Below are 21,674 nucleotides of genomic sequence, written 5' to 3'. Positions count from 1 at the left end.
ATGGAGGGGCAAGGCTGTATTGAGCACAAAAGCCCGGAATCAGCTCAGGGTACGGTATAGCACATGCATGCAGTGGTTAGCCAAGCAACAGCAAGGAACTGGACTGCTATGGAAGGAAAGTTCTGTGGGAAGGAACCGAAAAGAGCACCGGGGCTGTGGTACAGCGCTCGCATACACTTTCTTTGGCCTGTTTTGCTGGAAAAGTTAGCAGAGCGAGATTGTTAGTCACAGGTCAGTGGGTGGGTTCATGCAAATCCTGGACTCTTGGACGGGGGCAGGGGGGGGAACAACTTCTGTGGCACACGCACCATCTCTGCAACCAACATTTGCTACCTCACTCCATAACACTACCCCCAGAGCAGCCTTTTGCCTCTCAGGGCCAAAATATACCATGAAAGAGATCACATGGCATAAGCTTAGGGCAAGTGATTTTAACACTGCAGCACTAACAACAATTCTAAAAAATTTAAAATTGCCTCTGTCGTTCCACACCTGGAATAGCAAATGTAAGAACAAAACATACATCCATTTCTATCTCCCACAACTTTTTGCCGTTTGGAACCCAGACCCCTTAATGGTGAGTACTTTTCAGGCGAGGGTTAAGCTCTCAGGCCTCAAATGCCAGGTACAGTTACTCTGTCGTTGATGCAAACTAAACAGGAAAATACACTTGATTACCCCTGCTTCCTCTCCCACAATGCTCTGCTCGCACACATGCTCACGTGCCTCTGGCCCTCCAGTCAGGTCCCTCCCGCTGCCTGCCTGCCTGGCCCGGTGCACTCCCCTGGCCAGCCCGGGCTCTTCGGCGCTGAGCGCCTGGCTGCCAGCCCCACCAGGGGCCCTTGCCGAAGTGCCGCCTGGTCCCTGCTGGGGCCTCTGCTGGGCCCGCTGTCCGCGGCAGGCGGGCGGGCGGCTGCATCAGGGGCTGCAGCCCAGCTCAGAAAAGGAGGGGGCCGGACAAAGCTGGAACCTGATTTCAAGAACACTTCAGTGATGCCCGAGAGTCCTAGCCAGGTCCAGTCCCAGGAATGATCAAACCTGAGATTTAAATCAGTTCAATTAAATGCTCTGCCGGTGCCCCTGACTCCCTGCCCGCAGCCCCTGCTATCCCAGCGCTGAGCTACCAGTCAGCGCTCTGCCTGTGCCTCTCACTCCCAGACCACAGCTCTGGCTTGTCGCTGGGGCACTGGGCAATGCGGTGGAAGTGCGCTATACACAGCCAGTCCGGATTCTGCGGGAGTTTCCTTTCTCTGAGCAGGCTGTCTGCAGGGCAAGAAGCTTATGAAGCTTCAACCTTCCTAGGTCTGACCCTTGAGCATTCAGTATCCCTGTCTCACCAGCCGCATCCTGCTGTGCGACTGCACATGGCTAAGCAAAGAGAATAAACCCCAAATCCCCCCTGTGCTTTGGGAGCCAGGTTTGCTGTGGGAATTCTGTAGTTCAGATGACTTCACACCTGGGCATTGTGATTCTCTGGCATTAGGGCATTACTGTGCTGATGGCTGAGTGATTAAGGCGTTGGAGTCAAAATCCAATAGGGTTCCCCTGCGCAGGTTGGAATCTTGCTCACAACGAGGCCTGTGTTTTAGCCAGTCTCTCACCGGGACAATACCTCTGTACAACCCCCTGAGACACTCTCAATTCTCTCCCCACCCCAAGTAAATCCTGTTCTGCTCCTTTCATAGAGATCCCTGGGACACCACCTCACACGGTGTCCCTGAGGGGTCAGGCAAACTCTCAGCACCTGAACCATCTGCTACTCACCTGGTGACCTATAGATCAGCCATAGCCCTGGTTCTGCTCCTCTCTCTAGAGTGCAAAAGGAGCCAAGTCAGCGACTCCATGGGAGCCATTTCCCCACAGGAAGTGCATTGAGTGCCCCTGTGGTGCTGGGGGGCTGGTGCTGCTGCTGCCTGTGGGGCTGGCAGGGGGGCTGATGTCTGCACAGACTCTCAGCTGCCAGGCCGGAGGGGGCACTTGGGACCTTACCAGACTGGCTCAGTGAAGACGGGGGCTTGACAGAGCAATACAGATGCTCTCCAGAGCACGGAGCAGCATCCGCCCATGCAGCCAGGCAATGAGCATTTCTCACAGCCTGGAGCCGAGGGGGAGGCGGCAGCTGCTGTTCCAGCTCCTCGGGGACAGGCCCTGTCAGCCAACAGCCACTTCTTACTCCCCACAGCTAAGGGCGTCGGGTTCCTCCGGTGGGGGTGTGGAGCAGCCGTTCGTTTTCCTGTTCGCACTCCTCTGCGGTGTGAAAATTGGGGAAGGGAGGCAGAAGCTCCACTTCCCTCCCGAAATGACGCCCAGTGGGGGAAGCCAGGACAATAGGCTGGGGCGGCAAGTGGTGGCCAGACTCTTGCTGCCAGGGTCTAGTCTAGCTCTGGGTCCAGCTCAACTTCCTGCCTGTGCCACTGGCCCCCAGTCCCCTTCCACCACCAGGTCAACCCGGGCACTAGGGCAGGAACAGGGTGAGGCAGCAAGTCAAGTCAAGCTGAGCAAGGCAGGCAAAAGCGAGTCTTGTCTTCATGGGCCACTCACAATGACGTCCTTTTTGTGCAACGGCTGCAAAACCTCCCGGAAAGAGAAGCAACAGGCCAAAATGCTCCTACATAGCTGCCAAAGTAGCTCAGTTGGGAGCGTATTGGGCTGAAGATCTAAAGGCTGTTTGTTCAATCCCAGACTTCAGCAGATCCTTTCATCCCTTTTTGTACAATGGTGGTTTGTCTTCTGGGAGCACAGGGGTGCCTGCACTCCAAGGTGAGTCTCTGAGCTTGGGCTCTGCAATAGGAAAAAAAAAAACTGTGTGCTGCTGGCCTCACCTTTTCCAATGAGGGATGGGAGCTGTCTCTCCTACATGAGGTATTGGTGGACCCAATATGGCAGGAAGAGAGTGAGGCAGGGTGGCCCTCAGGAATGGTGCCAGAGATGGTGCTGGGCAGGGATTGGGGATGAAAAGTCCTCTGTGCAGCTGAGCAAGGGCAGTGCCCTGGAAGGGGCATCTGTGAAAATGGCCATTTGGAAGGTGGAAGGGAGTTGGGGCCCAGGAGGAGGCACTTGATGTTCATTGCCTTGGAGCAGCTGGGCTTGGACATGGTGGGTGTTCAGGAAATGCACATTAACAAGTCTAGGTAGCTTGATGGGCAGAGGGTGATTGGTGGAAGGGCCCATCTCTCTGGTCCTCCAGGCCAGTGAAGAATGATGGGGTTGGAGTCTTGTTCTTCACATTCATGGTGCGAGTACAGAAGGTGCTGGAGCTCCAACCAGGGAGGGCATTACTGGTTGGCTTTGTGCTCTGTAGCACTGGTTATGGCTATATTAGTGTGTATGGTCCCCAGTTAAGGCGTGAAAGGAAAGTTCTATGAAGGAACTGGCTCCCTTCCTCTAGACTGTTTGGTGTTGAGCAGGATTTCAATTCCCTGACCCAGGGCAGAGGATATTGGAAGCTGAACATCCAGAGCTTGCAAGATAAAGGAGCAGAGGGGGAGGCCTGGTGGTGTTGGCAGAACGGAAAAGCATCAGAGGGGGATTGGTGGGAGTCGGTGAGGGAGGAGTTGGCGGCTTTGTTGTGGCAGTCGGGCAAACACCACAACATTTAAGAAACCAATGGTGCCAAGTCCTGCAGCGTCGCCTGTGGGATTTCCACAAGAGCATCCAGGCAGGGGAGCCAGTCAGCGTGTGACTGTACGACCGGATCAAGTGACAGTTGCCCGAGTTCCAGGAGATTAGGCTGCAGCTGGCTGATATGAGCGGGAGCACTGAGTGAAGGGAGGGGTGGCCTCCCCTGACATTTTTGTGGCCTGCAGGGAATGGAGACAAAGCAGGGGGATGCAGGGACTCAGGGCAGGACCCAGAGATCTGGTAGAGCAGGACTACAGTCGCTGGAGGAGGAGAGAGAGTCCTGCGAGAGGAAGCCGCTGGTGGGAAGCAATAAGTGCAGAGTGCAAACCAGCCAGCTGAGAGTCACAGGGGTCTAGAAAATGAAACAGCAGCTGGTCCCATGGTGTAATGGGCAGCACTCAGAGCTCTGAATCCTGGAATCTGAGTTCAAATCTCAGTAGGACCTGCTGGAGATATGTTAGCTTGCTGCAAAGCCCTGGAGCTCAATGTGCTTGGCTACCCTCTCTCAGGGTGAACTAGAGTGAATTTTTTCCCTCCTGCTGGGTGACTGATGGCCACTGGAGATAGGTATTTGGTCTGGCTGGTTCAATGGGCTGGCGGCTATAGGTTGGGGTCCTAGAACTTAACAGTCTGGCTAGAGAGTCCTGTGGTTTGACCATATGGTTGTTTCTCACTGCTTCACCTGAAGTCCTCAACTTTGGTCCCTGCAGCTGCCACACTTTTCCTCTTGCCCACATGGCATTTAAAGGAAGGAGTTCCAGGGCCAGGCTTCATAGTCAGGTCTAGGCAGGAGGGAGGAAGAGTCCCACGCTGGAGCCCAGCACACCTCTCCTCCTCTGGGCACCTGCAGCAGAGGCAGCTGGTGCTGACAGCTCCAAGGGAAGGCTTAAAAGCCACAGAGCAACCAAGGGCAGGGCAAGAGGAAGGCAGGAGCATGCCTATGCGCGGCCAGCAGACAGCCACAAAGACACCCGGCCAACCTGCTCCCTGCCATGCCAACCCCCCACTGAAGGCCACTCACAGACCAGCATTCGGTCTGCGGCCAGCATCACAAGGTGGTTGGAAAGCAGGGCCAGCCCCCGAGTGGGGCCTCTGACCGTTCCCACTCAAGGGGCTCCTTTTGGCGGTGGGGCAGGAGATATTTCCCCCAAGAGGCTCTTTCCCAGCTGCTGAGAAGCACAGAAGTACCCGGTGTTTGCTCTTGCGGTGAAAGGGGTTAATACGTTTAGGCGGCCTGGCTAGCTCAGCTGGCAGCACCTCTGGCTCTTACTCTGAAGGTTGAAGTTACAATTCCCTGTTTGGGTGCTTGGGGCTCCTCTTCAACAATACAACACACAATGTGCCTAAGCCCCCACCCAGTAACCTGGGGAAACTAACCCTGGCCACTGGATGCCTCTAAGAGATGATACTTTCCCCACTCACAACCACTGAGTGCAGAAAAGAAACTTTAACAAAAGGAGGAAAATCACCTTGTATTAACTTGGGAAAACACCACAATCAGGATTCATAACACAACACTATGAGCAAAACACCCACCCACAGTGCACTGGGCAGTGGCCTTTGGCCTCGGGCTCTTAAATCAAGACCCCAGAAGCTCTGTGGATGTGCCCCTCCCTTCACTGCACCTCACCCACAGCTGCTGTCCTGGGTCAATGAAAACCCAGAGTTCACCTCTCACCTCCTGGGGGGAAAGCCCCTTTCTCCCTCCGCTGTCTGGCCACATTGCCGGTCACTTGCCGTTCCCCCCTGTCACTGCTCTGCTGGCCACCCTCTCTGCTCTGGGATGTCTTGTGGTCCCACCAGGAGCGGAACAGGCTCCCTAAAAGCAGGGCCGCCCAGAGGATTCAGGGGTCTGGGGCAAAGCGGGAGCGGACATAAAAAGGCGCCACCTGCTGCGACTCTTGTACTCACTGGGCGCGTCCAAGTCATCAGTAGCAGCGGGTCCTTCACTCTCTGCGTCTTCGGCAGCACTGAAGGACCCACCACAGAAGTGCATCCGAAGACCCGGAGTGCTGCCAGGGAAAGGATTCTTGGCCAGGGTTTGTGGGGCCCCTGCGGGGCCCAGGGCCTTGGGCAAATTGCCCCACTTGCCCCCCCAGGAAGGCCCTGCCTAAAAGTAGCGGCCACCAGAGCCCAAACAGTAGCCCCACCCCTTCCACTCGAGGCCACGCCCTTACCCCCCCCCATCTCCCCGAGGCCCCCCACCGGCGCGGCCGCAGCCCCTCCGCCAGCACCCAGGTCTCCGGCCCCTCCCCCCATCATTAGCCCTTACTGTCATTACAAAGTGGTAAGGCAGAGCCCTCCCATTTTTAAAAGTCCTGGAGTGTTGTTCCCCCCTGTTCAAGCACCCCTGGGGCCCTGCACTTCACACAGCTCTCCCTGATTTCAGCTGTTAGTGAGGGAGCCTCCCTGCTAGCGCAGACTGGGCAGTTTGTTGCATGAGAGACACTGTCCCAAAGCAGGACTAATACTTAGAGCTGGTCATCAGTGATTTCAGATCTGTTGGTCTGCAGCAAGACTCTCCATTGAGTCTTAACCAGCTCTGTTATTACACAGGGAAGAACAAAAGGGTCAAATGGGGCCTGGAACCCTTTAGAAGAATCCACCCCACCAAGTACCAACACTTGTCGCTACCTGCTCTCAGCTCCACTGAGAATGTTTTGGGGTCACTCCTTGGCTTTATCAGCCTAGGGGGTCTCAGAAAACACTGATTGACAGTGGCACACTTGGTTAGCATGCAATACTGAGAGGAGCTATGCTGAGATTGTGAGTTCAAACCTCACCTATAGCACTGGTTTTCATTAACAACATGGCATCACCCTCTCATTTGGCCCTGTGGAATGTAGAACTCCAACCCAGGGAACCCTGAGAAGGAAAGGAGTCAATAATGCCCCCTTCCATTATTACCTCCTCTCCAGAGCTCAGGTCAGAATCTACAATCCTTTCTTCCCCCAGCCCCTGTGCCAGGATCCCTCAAGCAGAGCCTAGAGTCCACCATGGCATCTGTGCTATTGAGAAACACTAATTACCACAATCTAGTTGAAACAGGGTCAGTATGAAGTCTACCCTGCCATCTGTTGTCAAGGCCTTTTGGGGCTGATGTCATTTGCATGGTTACACCCACCCCGGATTGCATGATGGGATTGCTTGTCCAAATGGCCATTTCAGTTGCTGCGGCATCCCCAGTCTCTTTCTTATTGCAGCAGGAGTAATCCAGTGTATTTTCCTGTTGATTTTGGATCAAGGACAGAGTAACTGTACCTGGCATTTGAGGCCTGGGAGTGTCACCCTCGCCTCAAAAGTACTCACCGATAAGGGGTATGGGTTCCTAATGGCAAAACATGGTGGGTAGAAATGGATTTTGGGTGTGGGTGTGGGGTCAGTCATAGTTTGGTTGATGTCCTTTCTGGTGTAAAAAGACAGACAGTTTTGAATCTCTTAAAATTGTTGTTGGTGTTGCAGTTCCTCATCATAAGCTTATGCCATTAGATTTTTTTTCACAGTGTATTTTGGTCCTTAGAGGTAAAAGGTTGCTCTGTGTGTGGTGTTACAGAGTGAAATAGCAAATGTTAGTTACAAAGTTGGTGCATGTCCTGCAAAAGTCATGTGCCCCCACCACCGTGGTTCTGGTTGCAGTCAGGGTCTTCTCTTGTTAGAAAGGAGATGAAGCCTCTTCTGGTAAACTAGCATTTCACACTTGGTAATGCTTCTCTCCTGACTGGTGGCGGGGTTTAGTGCCAATGCTTATATATCACCTTACAACATGGGCTACGGCTATTATAGGTGAGAATAATGCATGCAGCAACTCACGAGCTTGTCAAACTCTAAACATGTTTTTATAAAGCTAATGCCTGTTTTAACAACACTAACAAACAGGTGAGCAAGACTAGTTTCCAGCCATGCGTTTGTCACTTTTCAGTAAGGCCTAGGGGCCTTGGCATGAGCTGGCACCTGGTCTGCCAGTGTCAGAAGAGGATCTGCCCTCTCTTATCCCCAGGTGTCTGTACTGGGAGCAGTACTGTTCAACTTATTCATAAATGATCTGGGGAAAGGGCTAAACAGTGAGGTGGCAAAATTTGCAGATGATACAAAATTGCTCAAGAGAGTTAAGTCCCAGGCAGACTGCCAAGAGCCACAAAGAGATCTCACAAAACTGGGTGACGGGACAACCGAATGGCAGATGAACATCGGTGCTCATAAGTGCAAAGTAATGCACATTGGCAAACATAATCCCAACTATCCCTATAAAATGATGGGGTCTAAATTAGCTGTTACCACTCGAGAAAGAGATCTGGGAGTCATTCTGGATAGTTCTCTGAAAAAAATCCACTCAATGTGCAGCGGAGCGTTGGGAATCATTAAGAAAGGAACAGGTAATAAGACAGAAACTATCATATCGCCTCAATATCAGTCCATGGTACGCCCACATCTTGAATACTGCGTGCTGATGCGGTCGCCCCAACCTCAAAAAAGATATATGGGAATGGGAAAGAGTCAGAAACGGAAAACAAAGATGATGAGGGGATATGGACCAGCTTCCGTCTAAGAAGAGATTCATAAGATTGGGACTTTTCATCTTGGAAAAGAGACGACTAAAGGGGGATACGAGGGAGGTCTATAAAACCATGACTGGCGTGGAGCAAGTAAATAAGGAAGAGTTATTTACTCCTGCTCATAACACACGAACTAGGGGTCACCAAATGAAATTAATAGGCAGCAGCCTTATAACAAACAAAAGGAAGTCTTTCTTCACGCACCACACAGTCAACCTGTGGAACTCTTTGCCAGAGGATGTCGCGAAGGCCAAGACTGTAACAGGGATCAAAAAAGCACTAGATAAATTCATGGAGGATAGGTCCATCTATGGCGCGGGTCGGTGCGTGCTGAACAGTTAAGTCAAAACAGCTCCGTCCGTCAGAGGTGTGCAAAGGGGAAAACCCGCTCCTGGGTGATGCGGCCACGCCTACCCTAACCCCCAGCGTAGCTAAGGGCATTCGGGGAGGCGGTGGGTGGGCCTAAAGTGACGGAAAGCCCTCCTCCAGCACGGGGTTGTGACAACCTAGTCTCCGTAGCACAGACAGGGTAGTTACCAAGAGACAGGAACAGACAGCGAAAGCCAAAGCGGCCCCAGGGCAGGGGGCGAGGCTGCCTGTTGGCTTAGGGGACCAGGTGGGACAGGCATTTTGGACAGGCCGTCCTCCCGTCAAAGGCTGAAGAGCCTGAGAAAGAGGGCCGGGCAAGAAACTACAAGCAGGCAAAGAAGCAGAGCAGGCAGGCAGGCAGCTCCCCTTAGAGCCAAAGAAGGCACCAGTCCAAGCCCCCCCAAAAACAGACTAGAAAGTAGACCAGCTGCAAAAGACCAGGGAAAACCAAGAACACAGAGAACCTTATAAGGCCTGAGTAAAGATTCAGAGCTGAGCTTTGCTTACAAGGAGGAATGACAAAGGTGCCCCAAAATACAGGGCCTGTGGAAAAGAGCATTCCCAAAGGTACAGAAAAAAACCCTGCTTTTGTTAGAGTCTGCTTTGCCTAAGCAGCCCATTTTTGGTTTTCTATTGTTCTAACCAATTACTAGGGGAAAGCATGAACGCAGTCCCCCACTACCACAAATTATGCAATTAAGTTCCCCACATTTGGGGAAATCACAGGAGATCAGTACACCCATAGTGCAATGGATAAGCCTCATCCTAGGAAAACCACCTTTGTGATCATGGTATCTCCCCTGCTAGGTAAGTATGAGTTCCTGCTGCCTGGCCGCTGCCCGCCCTCGCTCGCCCCGCACTTATAACACACGGGGCGGACCGACCGCCGGCCTCGCCCACACCGGCCCCCACTGCCGACAGCTGCCCCGACGCGTCCCCCGGAGCCCCTCCCTTCCCCACGCTGAGCTCCTGGTGCCAAAGTCGGGCCCTGCCTGGCAGCCTGCGTCCGCTCCCACAATGCTCTGCTCGCACACAGATCTGCATACCCGCTCCCACGGCTCCACCCCTCCGCTCGGGCCCCTCCCGCTGCCCGCCCGGGCCGCCGCTCTTGCCTGCCCTGTAGTGGTAGCCGGGTCCCGTCCCAGGAAGCCAGGCCATCAGAGAGACGACGTGGCCCACCTGCTGCTGGGGAAAGAGCGCAGCTTGCATTTTGCTTCTCTCTCTCTCGCTCTCTCCCTCTCTCTCTCCCCCCACCGGAAGTTGGTCCAATACAAGAATGACCTCCCCTGCCTTGTCTCATGTCAGTTTCTCCTCAGGGCAGAAGGTTGGGCGTTGTCAGCCACTCTCCAGAAACTGGACGGCCACTCGATCCCTTTTGTTACCTGCCAAGTGAGGCTGAGTGCACTGGCAGGCAGCGCCGTTTGAAGAGGTGGAAGATTGGACAAATGACCGGGGAGGAGTATAAAAATATTGCTCAGGCACGCAGGAGTGAAATCAGGAAGGGCAACTCATGCTTGGAGTTGCAGCTAGCAAGAGATGTGAAGAGTAACAACAAGAAGGGTTTCTTCAGGGATGTTAGCAACAAGAAGAAAGTCAAGGAAAGTGTGGGCCCCTTGCTGAATGAGGGAGGCGACCTAGTGACAGAGGATATGGAAAAAGCTAATGTACTCAATGCTTCCCCCCCTCCCCCTTCCCCGTCTTCATGAACAAAATCAGCTCCCAGACTGCTGCACTGGGCAGCACAGCATGGGGAGGAGGTGACCAGCCCTCTGTGGAGAAAGAAGTGCTTCGGGACTATTTAGAAAGCTGGATGAGCACAAATCCATGGGGCCGGATGTGCTGCATCCGAGGGTGCTAAAGGAGTTGGCAGTGCTGCAGGCTCCTTTGGTCAGTTCCCATGCAACTGTGTTGGGGGAAGGGCAGTGACAGCCTGAATTGTTCCTTATCCCGGCAGAGCCAGAGGACTGAAAGCAGCAACATCAAACCCCTGTGTAGCTCGCAGGAATGGACATAAACACTCCCTGGTATCTGAGGAGATGTTCAGCTTTGGTCAACTACAAGGCTAAAGGGAAAGAAGGTGGCGCCAGGTATAAAGAGTGAAACACGACACATCATAGTTATGCCCATGGCGGCTGCAAAATTTTTTGACGTACTTCTTCTTATCAGCAGTGTATTGTTTTCTCTGGAGCCTAGGCCTTGACCAAGAAATTTGTACTTTGCTAAAATAATCGACTGCCCCTGGTGAAGACAATGGTCTTGACACCCACTGGGGTGTCCCTACACAGGTACAAGTACTAACAACAGTGGCTTCCTTTTAGCCATAGATTTTAATCAGGGCAATAAATTGAAACAAACCCCTGTTAAATCATTTCTCAGCCCAAGTCCTTCACCCACATTCCCTAGAGCATTGGGCCACCATGTGGACGTTTCATTTCTGACCTCAGTTTCACACAGAGACAAAATTTCCTTTGCACAGATCCATGAACAGCAAAACCTCCCTGTGTCTCTGGTCTAAGACAGGGCATTCGATGCCAATGAACCTTTTTCTCCTGCAATGGCGACGGTCAGACAGAGGGGTCATGGCACCTGCATCCCTGTCAGGGAGATATTGGCTCCGCTCTTTCTTTCTTTCTGCTGCTGTTGTTAGTCCATGAAACATCAGGGATAGAATGCAAGACTGAATTCACGCACCAGCCCTCAGTGCCCCAGAGAAATCCTGCCCCCTGCTATTGGAACGATGTGCTGGAGATTTGACTAGGAAAGGGACTGTCTGAATTGTCAGAGTGGGGAATGAACAACAATCTACAGCAATGTCGTTCACACAAACACACTCTCATGCTGCTCCAGCCGGAAAGGAAATGGGCAGGAATTCTCGCTGTTCACCCAAGGACACACTTACACTGATGCGCAGCCGTGAGTGTGCTGGGGAAGCTGGTCTGAGCAAACAATTTGAAGTGACAATTCAGTGAGAACAAAATCATCATGCAGTGAAATGGACACATGTCAAGTAGTTGTGGCCGAGTGGTTAAGGTGATGAACTAGAAATCCATTGGGGTCTCCCTGCGCAGGTTCAAATCCTGCCAGCTGCGCAAGTGCTGAGCTGTTGTTGTTGTTATTGTAGTCTTAGTGCCTGAGCATCCATAGTGCAAACTGGAGATAAATCTAGTTTCACTCTGTCTACACTTAAAATGCTGCTGTGGCACTGCTATAGCACTTTGGAGTAGACAGTGACTGGAGGAATTTTCCCATCCCTGTAACAGCTGCATGGACAGAGCAATTCTTCCTTTTCTTTAGCACTATCTAACCCGGGATTAGGTCACCTTAACTATATGGGTTTATGGGGGGGTCACACACTGGGAGACATCGCTTTGCCAGTTCAGTGCCCAGCGTACACCAGTCCTTAGATCCCTCTGGGTATTTCAATGCAGGCACTGACCTGTGAGAGGAAAACATCAGCTCACAAACACAGAGACTGAATTTCCCACATTTAATCTCGCTGCACTTTCCAGAAAGTCACAAAATTCAATTCATTCTTGCTAGGACAGAGAAAAAATAAGTGATACTAAGTTTTTGGCTTGATTAAATAAAATTAAGTGTTTAATTAATATAGTAAAAATCTGTACTGATTCCTCTAACTAACACCATAGCGTTAAATAGGAACAGAGACAAATCTTGTCAGTGACGACTAATTTCACAAATGATCTTCCCATTATTAATTTCCACATTGCCCCTATTGGAGGTCTGGGCATCTCCAGTGTCATTGCTCTGCGTTCACCTTCCCCTAGAATTGTTCTCGGACATTCGACTTCCTCTGCGGCATGGGGCTCGGGTCACTTGCTGGAGGATTCCCTGCACCTTGAGGTCTTTAAGCCACAATTTGAGGACTTCAATAACTCAGACATAGGTTAGGGGTTTGTTACAGGAGTGGGTGAGTGAGATTCTGTGGCCTGTATTGTGCAGGAGGTCAGACTAGATGATCATAATGGTCCCTTCTGACCTTAAGTCTATGAATCTAGTCCCAAATTTGGAAAACTGTGCAGTTCAGAATGTGAATAGTGACCCCGTCTCCTTCCTGCACCTGCTCTACATTGCTCCACAGCAGCTTCTCTACCTGCAGAGTCACCCCAGCACGGCAGTGCAGCCGCCCAGGGTTCAGCAGGGGCCCCTGGCAAGGACAGTGGGTGCAGCTAACAGCCCAGTGTGCCTGGCCCTGAGGCAGCTGTAAAAAAGCAACACTCCCCCCAGAAGTACAGAGACTGAATTCCCCAACTATAACATCATGACCCCCTGTAGAAAGCCACACGTGTCAGTTGTATTTTCACAGGGAGATGCAAAAATCAAGTGACCAATTTTTAAGTTGAGTAAATAAAGTTGAGGAGATAGTTATTAACCTCACAAAAATATACTAAAGATCCCTCAACATAACACCTGAAGGTGAAATATGAACAGAGACAAACCTTGTCAGCAAAGGCTCATTTTCCAAACAATCCTCAAAATGTTACTAATTCCCACCCCTCCTCCACAGGAGCTCTGTGCAGTGTCACTGTTCTGCAGGCAGCTTCCCATTAAATGCTGTTGGGGGACATTCCCAGACCTGGAAATGTACCAATGACAGAATTTGAAGAGCAAACCTGGCTCCCTGCACCATGCGGGATTTGAGTGTTTTGTCCCTGTCACTTAGTCTTTGTCAATAGTACAGACGCCAGGGGCAGGACTCCAGGCTCTGCTTGAGGGATCCTGGCACAGGGGCTGGGTGGGAGAAAGGATGGTAGATTCTGACCTGGAGAGGAGGTAATAAGTGAAGGGGACATTTTTTATTAGCCCCCTCCTGAGGGTCCCCAGGGCTGGAATTTTACATTCACAGGGCCAAATAAGGGGGTGAAGCCACTTGGTTAATGAAAACCAGTGTTTCAGATCAGGCTTGAACTCACAACCTCAGCATAGCTCCTCTCAGCACTGCCCTATAAGTACTGTGCACTAACCAATTGCGCCACTGGAACACCTCCTAAATATGATTTTCTGAGACCCCTAGGTTGATACAGGCGAGGAGTGACCCCAAAACATTCTCAGTGGAGCTGAGAGCAGGTAGCGACAAGTATTGTACTGGGTGGGGTGGATTCTTCTTAAGGCTTCCAGGCCCCATTTCACCCTTTTGTTCTTCCCTGTGTAATAACAGAGCTGGTTCAGACTCAATGGAGAGTCTTGCTGCAGACCAACAGATCTGAAATCACTGATAACCAGCTCTAAGCATTAGTCCTGCTTTGGGACAGTGTCTCTCATGCAAGAAACTGCCCAGTCTGCGCTAGCAGGGAGGCTCCCTCACTAACAGCTGAAATCAGGGAGAGCTGTGTGAAGTGCAGGGCCCCAGGGGTGCCTGAACAGGGGGGAACAACACCCCAGGTCCCCAGAGGAGGAGAGGTGTGTTGGGCTCCAGCCTGGGACTCTGCCTCCCTCCTGCCTAGCCCTGAGTGTGAAGCCTGGCCCTGGTCCTCCTTCCTCTAAATGCCATGTGAGCAAGAGGAAGAGTGTGGCAGCTGCAGGGACCAAAGTTGTGGGCATCAGGTGAAGCAGCAAGAAACAACCATATGGTCAACCCGCAGGAATCTCTAGCCAGACTGTTAAGTTCTAGGACCCCAACCTATAGCATCCAGCCCATTGAACCAGCCAGACCAAAGACCTATCTCCAGTGGGTATCAGTCACCCAGCAGGAGGGAAAAACCTCACTCTAGTTCACCTTGACAGAGGGTAGCCAAGCAAATTGAGCTCCAAGGCTTTGCAGCAAACTAACATATCTCCAGAAGGTCCCACTGAGATTTAAACTCAGATTCCAGGATTCAAAAGGTCGGAGCTCCACCACCTTTTGTACTCACACTGTGAATGTGAAGAACAAGACTCCAACCCCATCATTCTTCAGTGGCCTGGAGGACCAGAGAGATGGGCCCTTCCTCCAATCACCCTCTGCCCGTCAAGCTACCCTGGAGTTGTTAATGTGCATTTCCTGAACACCCACCATGTCCAAGTCCAGCTGCTCCAAGGCAATGAACATCAAGTGCCTCCTCCTGGTCCCCCAACTCCCTTCCCCATGGCCACTTTCACAGATGCCCCTTCCCTGGTACTGCCCTCCCTCAGCTGCACAGAAGAGTTTTCATCCTCTCTACCTGCCTGTCACTGCCCAGCACCCCCTCTAGCACTCTCTTCCTGCCATATTGGGTCCACCAATAACTCACTTAGGAGAGACAGTTCCTGTCCCTCATTGTTAAATGTCAGGCCAGCCAATTAGGGGCAGAAGCCCACAGTATCTTTTCCTACTGCAGAGCCCAAGGACTCACCTTGGGTTCAGGGACCACTGTGCTCCCAGAAAACAAGCCACCACTGTGCAAAGAGGGATAAGAGAACCTGCCAAAGCCTGGGATTGAACCAGGGACCTTTAGATCTTCAGTCTAACGCTCTCCAAAACTGAGCTACTTTGGCAGCTCTATAGCAGTATTTTGGCCTGTTGCTTCTCTGCCCGAGATATTTTTGCAGCAGTTGCAGACAAAAAGGACGTCATTGGGAGCGGTCCATGAAGACAAGACTCGCTTTGGCTTGCCTTGCTCAGCTTGACTTGCTGCCTCACCCTGTTCCTGCCCTAGTGCCTGGGTTGACCTGGTGGTGGAAGGGGACTGGGGGCCAGTGGCGCGGGGAGGAAGTTGAGCTGGACCCTGAGCTAGACTAGACCCTGGCAGTGAGAGTCTGGCCACCACTTGCCGCCCCACCCTGTTGTCCTGGCTTCCCCCACTGGGCGTCATTTCGGGAGGGAAGTGGGGCTTCTGCCTCCCCTCCCCGATTTTCACACCGCAGAGGAGTGTGAACAGGAAAACGAACGGCTGCTCCACACCCCCACCGGAGGAACCCGACGCCCTTAGCTGCTCCCCCTGCTCCCCCCCAGCTATGCTACTGAGTGGAAGCGTCCTGTGCCCAGCACACAGAGGTCGATTAATCAAAACCCTCTTCTGCCAGCACCGGGCTTCCTGCTTCTTACACTGGGCCTGCAAGCGAGGGGGCAGCTGGCACAACACCAAGAGTCTAACCTGTGAGGCAGGAGGCGGCTGATGCCCGCACCCTGCTGGGGAGCTCCCAGAAGTTATTAAGGGACAGAGACTCCTCAATGACCTTAGTAACAAGAGTTTGGGGGTCACCGAGGCCAGTAAGAGGGTCACTGTGTCAGCCCTATAACCCTGGGTGTCAGGTCACTGTGCAGCTTTGATCTAGAGCTTGGATCCCAACAACCAACCAGCAGCCCACAGCCTCCCCCTGGGTCTGCCCCACCTGGTTACTTCTTACAGGCCGACCTTACCCCCCTTCCAGCCCCGGATTCGCCCCCTAATCATCCTACTGCCACTCAGAGCCACAGCCGTGGAGGTGCTGAAGGAGGCAGGGGTGACTCTAGGGTGGGGTTCTTCTCTAAAGATGGCTGGCAGAAAGGTGGTGCTCAGCTCTGCCAGGGACCTGCCCAGGTGCCTCGCTGCCAGGGGATGCAGACGTTTCTGTAAGGCCATTAAATGGGGTATTTGGCTTCTGAGTGAATGTGAGGAATGTGCAATCCTGAGAGGGAATTTCCATCCTTCTTTTTACTGCTCTTCAGGGCCCCAGTGGCCTAATGGATAAGGCATTGGCTTCCTAAGCCAGAGATTGTGGGTTCAAGTCCCATCTGGGGTGAAAAGCTCCTTCCTTCTTGTATATTGCAACAAAGCCTTGGTGTTATTTTCCCCAAGGAAGCTGGGAGACGTTTGAACCCAAAGTACTGGATCTTGGGAGCAATCCCCCAGAAACAGCATCTTCCACTTGACAAATCCTTTCTAGACCCATCAGTAGCAAACACTTAATACTAGTGTTTGTCTGAAAATAGAAGGAAGGGGGGTGTTTACTCCGACGCCTCAGTGAGTGAAACAGACAGAAAGAGCAAGGCTATCCTGAAAGAGAATGGATCTGTCTGGAGACAAAGCAGAACCTGAGAATGAGCAGCAGTGTGAAAAGAGGTTCAAATGTTTGTTAGGTGTTAGTTAGATTGGTCTGGCAAATGTCAAGAAAATACCAATGCTAGTAGACTGATGCAGACACTGGTTGTTTCTGATCTTTTACTGAGAGTTCATTGAGAAATATTTTCCTTAACTATGTTATGGAATATTGGGTGGGCTATGAAGGCACCATTCTTCCTGCTTTTGCCCTTGGAGACAACATGGCACCTTCCAGTCAACTGCTAGAGAAGACAACACAGACAGGGATGGGCAGGGCAGACTGGAGCTCCATGGAGATGGTGGGACCAGGTCTCATCAACAGGGATGTGGCCACCCCACCATGCACAAGGCTGAGCCAGCAAGTGTGGTGTGTGCTTCACCATGCCCCTACTCACTGCACGTGGTGGTGGAGGGCAGTTACTGAGTTTGGTTAGTCTGGCAAATTTAGGGCTTGGCTACACTTGCAGAGGTAGAGCACTGGGAGTTAAACCACAGCAGGGAAACCGCTGCCGTGTGTTCACACTGACAGCTGCAAGCGCACTGGAATGGCCACATTAGCAGCTCTGGCAATGCCACAGAGAGCAGTGCACTGGGGTAACTATCCCAGTGTGCAAGTGGCTGCAACGTGCTTTTCAAATGGGGGACGGGGGTGGAGTGTGACAGGGAGTGTGTTGTGTGTACGTGGGGGGAGCGACAGTGTGTTTGGGGGGCTGAGAGTGTGTCAGCATGCTGTCTTGTGTGTTCAGACAGCAGCAGACCCCCCTCTCTCACACACACTCACAACAGCAGCATTCCACACTAATGGTTGCTTTGTCCCGGAGCAGATAAGCAGCCGGCTGTCAGAAACGGAGCTTTGAAAGGGGATATCTGCATGCCTGCAGCCGATTTCAAAACAATGACCAGAGTGGGCACTTGACTTCAGGGGATTATGGGACATTTCCTGATGTCAAACATAGTGCAGTGATGCAAAACGTCGTCCACACTGATGCCAGGGCGTTTCAGCAGGGCTCAGCAAGCGTTATACTTCTCATGGAGGTGGATTACCAGGAGCGCTCCAGCTGCAGAGCCCAGGTGCTCCATGTGCCTTGCCAGTGTGGACACCTCAGGAGTTAGGGCACCCGGGGCTGCTTTAATGCGCTCTAACTTGCAAGTGTAGCCAAGCCCCTAGACTATGTCACTTGTGTGACTTACTTGTGCTATTGTAATAAATACAATAGACGTGCAATGGTCAGAAATTGCACCAGCAGAGATGTATATTGCAGGGAAACCGTAAGGAAATTAAGAGTTTAAATTATCCTCCACATGTCCCGCATCCCACTAAAATGAATCCAACCCACAGGTCACATGGGCAGAAGTATCAGTGTCAGGATGCTACATTGTTAGCACAGTAAATGAAGCTGCAAAATAAATGATGTTTAAATGACCTCACTCTATTTTTTACAATCCGGTATTAAGAGGTAATAGATACAGATGGACACCAGGCAGGGTCACTTGGAGGACGAAGCCTTTATGCTTCCATCCCCCACCACTGTCAAGTTTTAGCCAATTAGGACAAGTCAGCAAATAAGAACAACCTCAGGGCTCAGTAACTGCTGCAGGTAGCAAAGTCCTACAGGGAGCATTTTCTGGCACTACACCTGCGCAGCTCTGCTCCCCGGCTCTTCTCCGGCTCCTGCTCTCTCCTTAGCTCTGCCCCACTCTGGCCCAGGCAGTTCCAGCTCCCACGGAGGATGGGACCCCCTGGCCTGGTGACTCCCTCATTACACTGCCTGGCCTGTCAGTGCGGCTAACTTGGAGCTTTGGCCTCTCCCCATTGCCCCTGGGGACTGTCAGTCTCAGGGGCCTGATTTCCCAGTGGGCCTTCCCCCTTCTATTGGGACTGTGAAGTAGGCAACCAAAACCCCCACTAAGTTTTAGTAAGGGGTCAACAGTCCCTTACTCAAGCCGGCCCTGTGAGGGTCACCGATGCACAGAGACAGCAGCATGAGCTGGTCCGATGGTGTAATGTTCCATGGGCATCCTACTAGATTGCCAGCTGCTTTTCAACTGCAGTGTGGAGACTGTTTGTGTGTGGGGAGAGATAGTGAGTGTGTTGGGGAAGAGTGAGTGTGTTGAGGTAGGTAGGAGAGGATCATTATTATCCCTACTTGAAAGAGGGAGAAAAATAAGGCTGAGAAAGGAGAATTGACTTGTCTTAGGTCACACAGCCAGTCAGTGGCAGAGTTGGGAATAGGACCCAAGAGCCCTGATTTTCAAACTAACCATCAGATCTTGAATTTCAGACATTGAATGACCTGAATAAAGTGCTCTCAGATGAGCTCCACACCAACAACAGTGACAGTAATTATTCAGCAAGTATTTGAGGAGAACTGCAATGTTAGAGAGAATCATGAACTGCTCAGAGACAATTAATGCAGAGAAGCAGCAAAATTCATCAAACATAGAACTGGTTCTGACTTATTGACTTGGTCTTCAAAGAAAACAACAAGGACCTGAGTCTCCTCCCTGTCAGTAACCCCCTGCTCAGCCAATCAGGGTAGAGACTGAGGACAGGAGGCTGAGAGTTCTCACCAGAGAGCCCAAAGGATGGCCCAGGTCACCGGTGGGGATCACTGCCCGAGCACTATTTCAGCCCCACATATTTGGGTGGACCTCCCACAGTGGGAGCTGCCGAGCACTCCCCCACAACACACACACACACCTCGTTCCTGGTGTTGGGAGGGGAACAGGTGAAAGGAGCAAGAGACAAAGAGAAAGGAGGGAGGGATGGATGGAGGAAAAGGTGAAACAAAAAGGACAAACCCTAATGACCACAGTGATTCTAAGGGACAAAATCCCAGGTGCGGAATAAAATTCTGCCTCCTTGAGCTTCTGTTTTCCATGCCTAAAATTCAACTGTCACCAGATGGATCAGACTGAACAGGTTTCAAACCTCAAGGAGGCTCTTACCTTCTAAACAGGGACGGCTGTTTTCTAGTAAAATCAGGAAAAGGGAAGGAGAAAACTTGAAAGAGGTTCCTCCTGGCGCTCACGTCCGTGAACCCGAATACTCTCTCAGTACTCAAAGAGAGACCTGGAGAAGGAGATTTGCTGAAGCAAAGCCACAGGGGTCTCTGAGGTTTCCCTGGCCCCTCGCCCCGTCCTGCCTGCCTGATGTCAGCATCTCTCTGTGAGGTCACCACCTCCCCACCACCTTTGACCAATAGTCTGAGGTCCTGCAAAAGGCCTTTGTGATGTCACTGCCACACCCCTCCCTTGCTGTGCTAATGTCCTGCCCCTGGCCAGGCACTGTGGAGGTTTGAGCTACTCCCTGTGGATCACCCCACTCAAGGAGCGTTCGTTCTAGGAAGCAAGCCGGCTAGACAGGAAAACATCAGATGCTGCTCCCAATGCTATGCTCAGTTTTTCAGAAATTAGTCAACTTTATGGCCAGAAGAGACCATTAGAGCATCTAATCTGACCCCCTGCATATCACAGGCCTCCTGTATCACACAATAGCTACTTCTGGAGCAAACACATTCCAGAAAAGCATCTAGTCTTCATTAAAAGCAGCAAAGAATCCTGTGGCACCTTATAGACTAACAGACGTTTTGCAGCATGAGCTTTCGTGGGTGAATGCCCACTTCGTCGGATGCAAGAGTGGAAATTTCCAGGGGCCGGTAAATATAAGCAAGCAAGAAGCAAGCTAGAGATAACGAGGTTAGATCAATCAGGGAGGATGAGGCCCTGTTCTAGCAGTTGAGGTGTGAAAACCAAGGGAGGAGAAACTGGTTCTGTAGTTGGCAAGCCATTCACAGTCTTTGTTTAATCCTAAACTGATGGTGTCAAATTTGCAAATGAACTGGAGCTCAGCAGTTTCTCTTAGAAGTCTGGTCCTAAAGTTTTTTTGCTGGAGGATGGCCACCTTAAGATCTGCTATTGTGTGGCCAGGGAGGTTGAAGTGTTCTCCTACAGGTTTTTGTATATTGCCATTCCTAATATCTGATTTGTGTCCATTTATCCTTTTCCTTAGAGACTGTGCAGTTTGGCCGATGTACATAGCAGAGGGGCATTGCTGGCATATGATGGCATATATTACATTGGTGGATGTGCAGGTGAATGAACCGGTGATGGTGTGGCTGATCTGGTTAGGTCCTGTGATGGTGTTGCTGTTGTAGATATGTGGGCAGAGTTGGCATCGAGGTTTGTTGCATGGATTGGTTCCTGAGCTAGAGTTACTGTTGGGGCCTGGGGCTGAAGCCAAAAGTCTGAGCCCCACCACCCAGGGCTGAATCCCTCAAGCTCTGGTTTTGCCCTCCCCTACCTGGGGCAGGGCTCAGGCTTTATCTTTCCTGCCTCTGTCCAGTATGGAGGGGCCTGGTCCCTCTTTCCAGGATCATGTAGTAAGTTTTTTTTTTGGCAGAAGGGGGTTGCAGTGAAAGGAAGTTTGAGAAACCCTGGCATAGAGCCTCTGAATATGTCTAGACTTGGCTCCCTGGGGCATGGTGGGTGATCAGACACTGAATGTGCAGCCATGGAGACACCACACACCAGCCTTGCCTAACAGGCAAGAATCAAACCTCCACAGAAAGACGCCCGTTGCTTTCTAACCCAGCTCCCTAAGCCCTCAGCCACCACCACTTAACCCCACTCTTCTTTTACCACTAGCTCCTGCACTCCCTACCCTTGCACCTCCTTCACCCCTAACTCCTGCCCCCTCCTGTGCCCCCTTTGCCCTTAACAGGGGCGGCTCTAGACACCAGCGCGCCAAGCAGGCGCTTGGGGCGGCCGTTTCCCGGGGGGGCGGCATTTGGCTCCGGTGGAGCTCCCGCCGGCATGCCTGCGGCAGGTCCACCGGAGCCCGGGACGAGCGGACCTGCCGCAGGCATGACTGCGGCGGGTCCCGTCTTCCCGCGGCTCCGGTTGAGCTCCCGCAGGCATGACTGCGGCAGGTCCGCTCGTCCCGGGCTCCGGTGACCTGCCGCAGGCATGCCGGCAGGAGCTCAACCGGAGCCGCGGGAAGAGGGGACCCGCCGCGGGACCGGGGAAGGGCGGCGCAGCGCTCCGCGCTGCTTGGGGCAGCGTCATTTCTAGAGCCGCCCCTGGCCCTTAACTCCCTGGGCCACCAGCCATTGCCCCTCTCCTGCAGCCCCTT

General features: G+C 52.2%; 3 non-coding genes across 3 annotated transcripts; 1 reads left to right on the top strand and 2 right to left on the bottom strand.

Moving 5' to 3' along the window:
* Positions 1 to 9,193: 9,193 nt before the first annotated feature.
* Positions 9,194 to 9,358, bottom strand: LOC120376259. The gene has a single exon (XR_005587161.1). It is a non-coding gene; the product is annotated as a U1 spliceosomal RNA (small nuclear RNA).
* A 5,582-nt stretch (positions 9,359 to 14,940) lies between these two features.
* TRNAF-GAA lies at positions 14,941 to 15,014 on the bottom strand. Its single transcript has one exon. It is a non-coding gene; the product is annotated as a tRNA-Phe (tRNA).
* A 1,154-nt stretch (positions 15,015 to 16,168) lies between these two features.
* Positions 16,169 to 16,241, top strand: TRNAR-CCU. Its single transcript has one exon. It is a non-coding gene; the product is annotated as a tRNA-Arg (tRNA).
* The last annotated feature ends 5,433 nt before the right edge of the window (positions 16,242 to 21,674 follow it).

This window comes from Mauremys reevesii, linkage group 12 (assembly GCF_016161935.1).
Source record: "Mauremys reevesii isolate NIE-2019 linkage group 12, ASM1616193v1, whole genome shotgun sequence".
NCBI lineage: Eukaryota > Metazoa > Chordata > Testudines > Geoemydidae > Mauremys > Mauremys reevesii.
The sequence above is the reverse complement of the archived record's forward strand: the minus strand, read 5'-3'. Positions and strand labels throughout refer to the sequence as shown.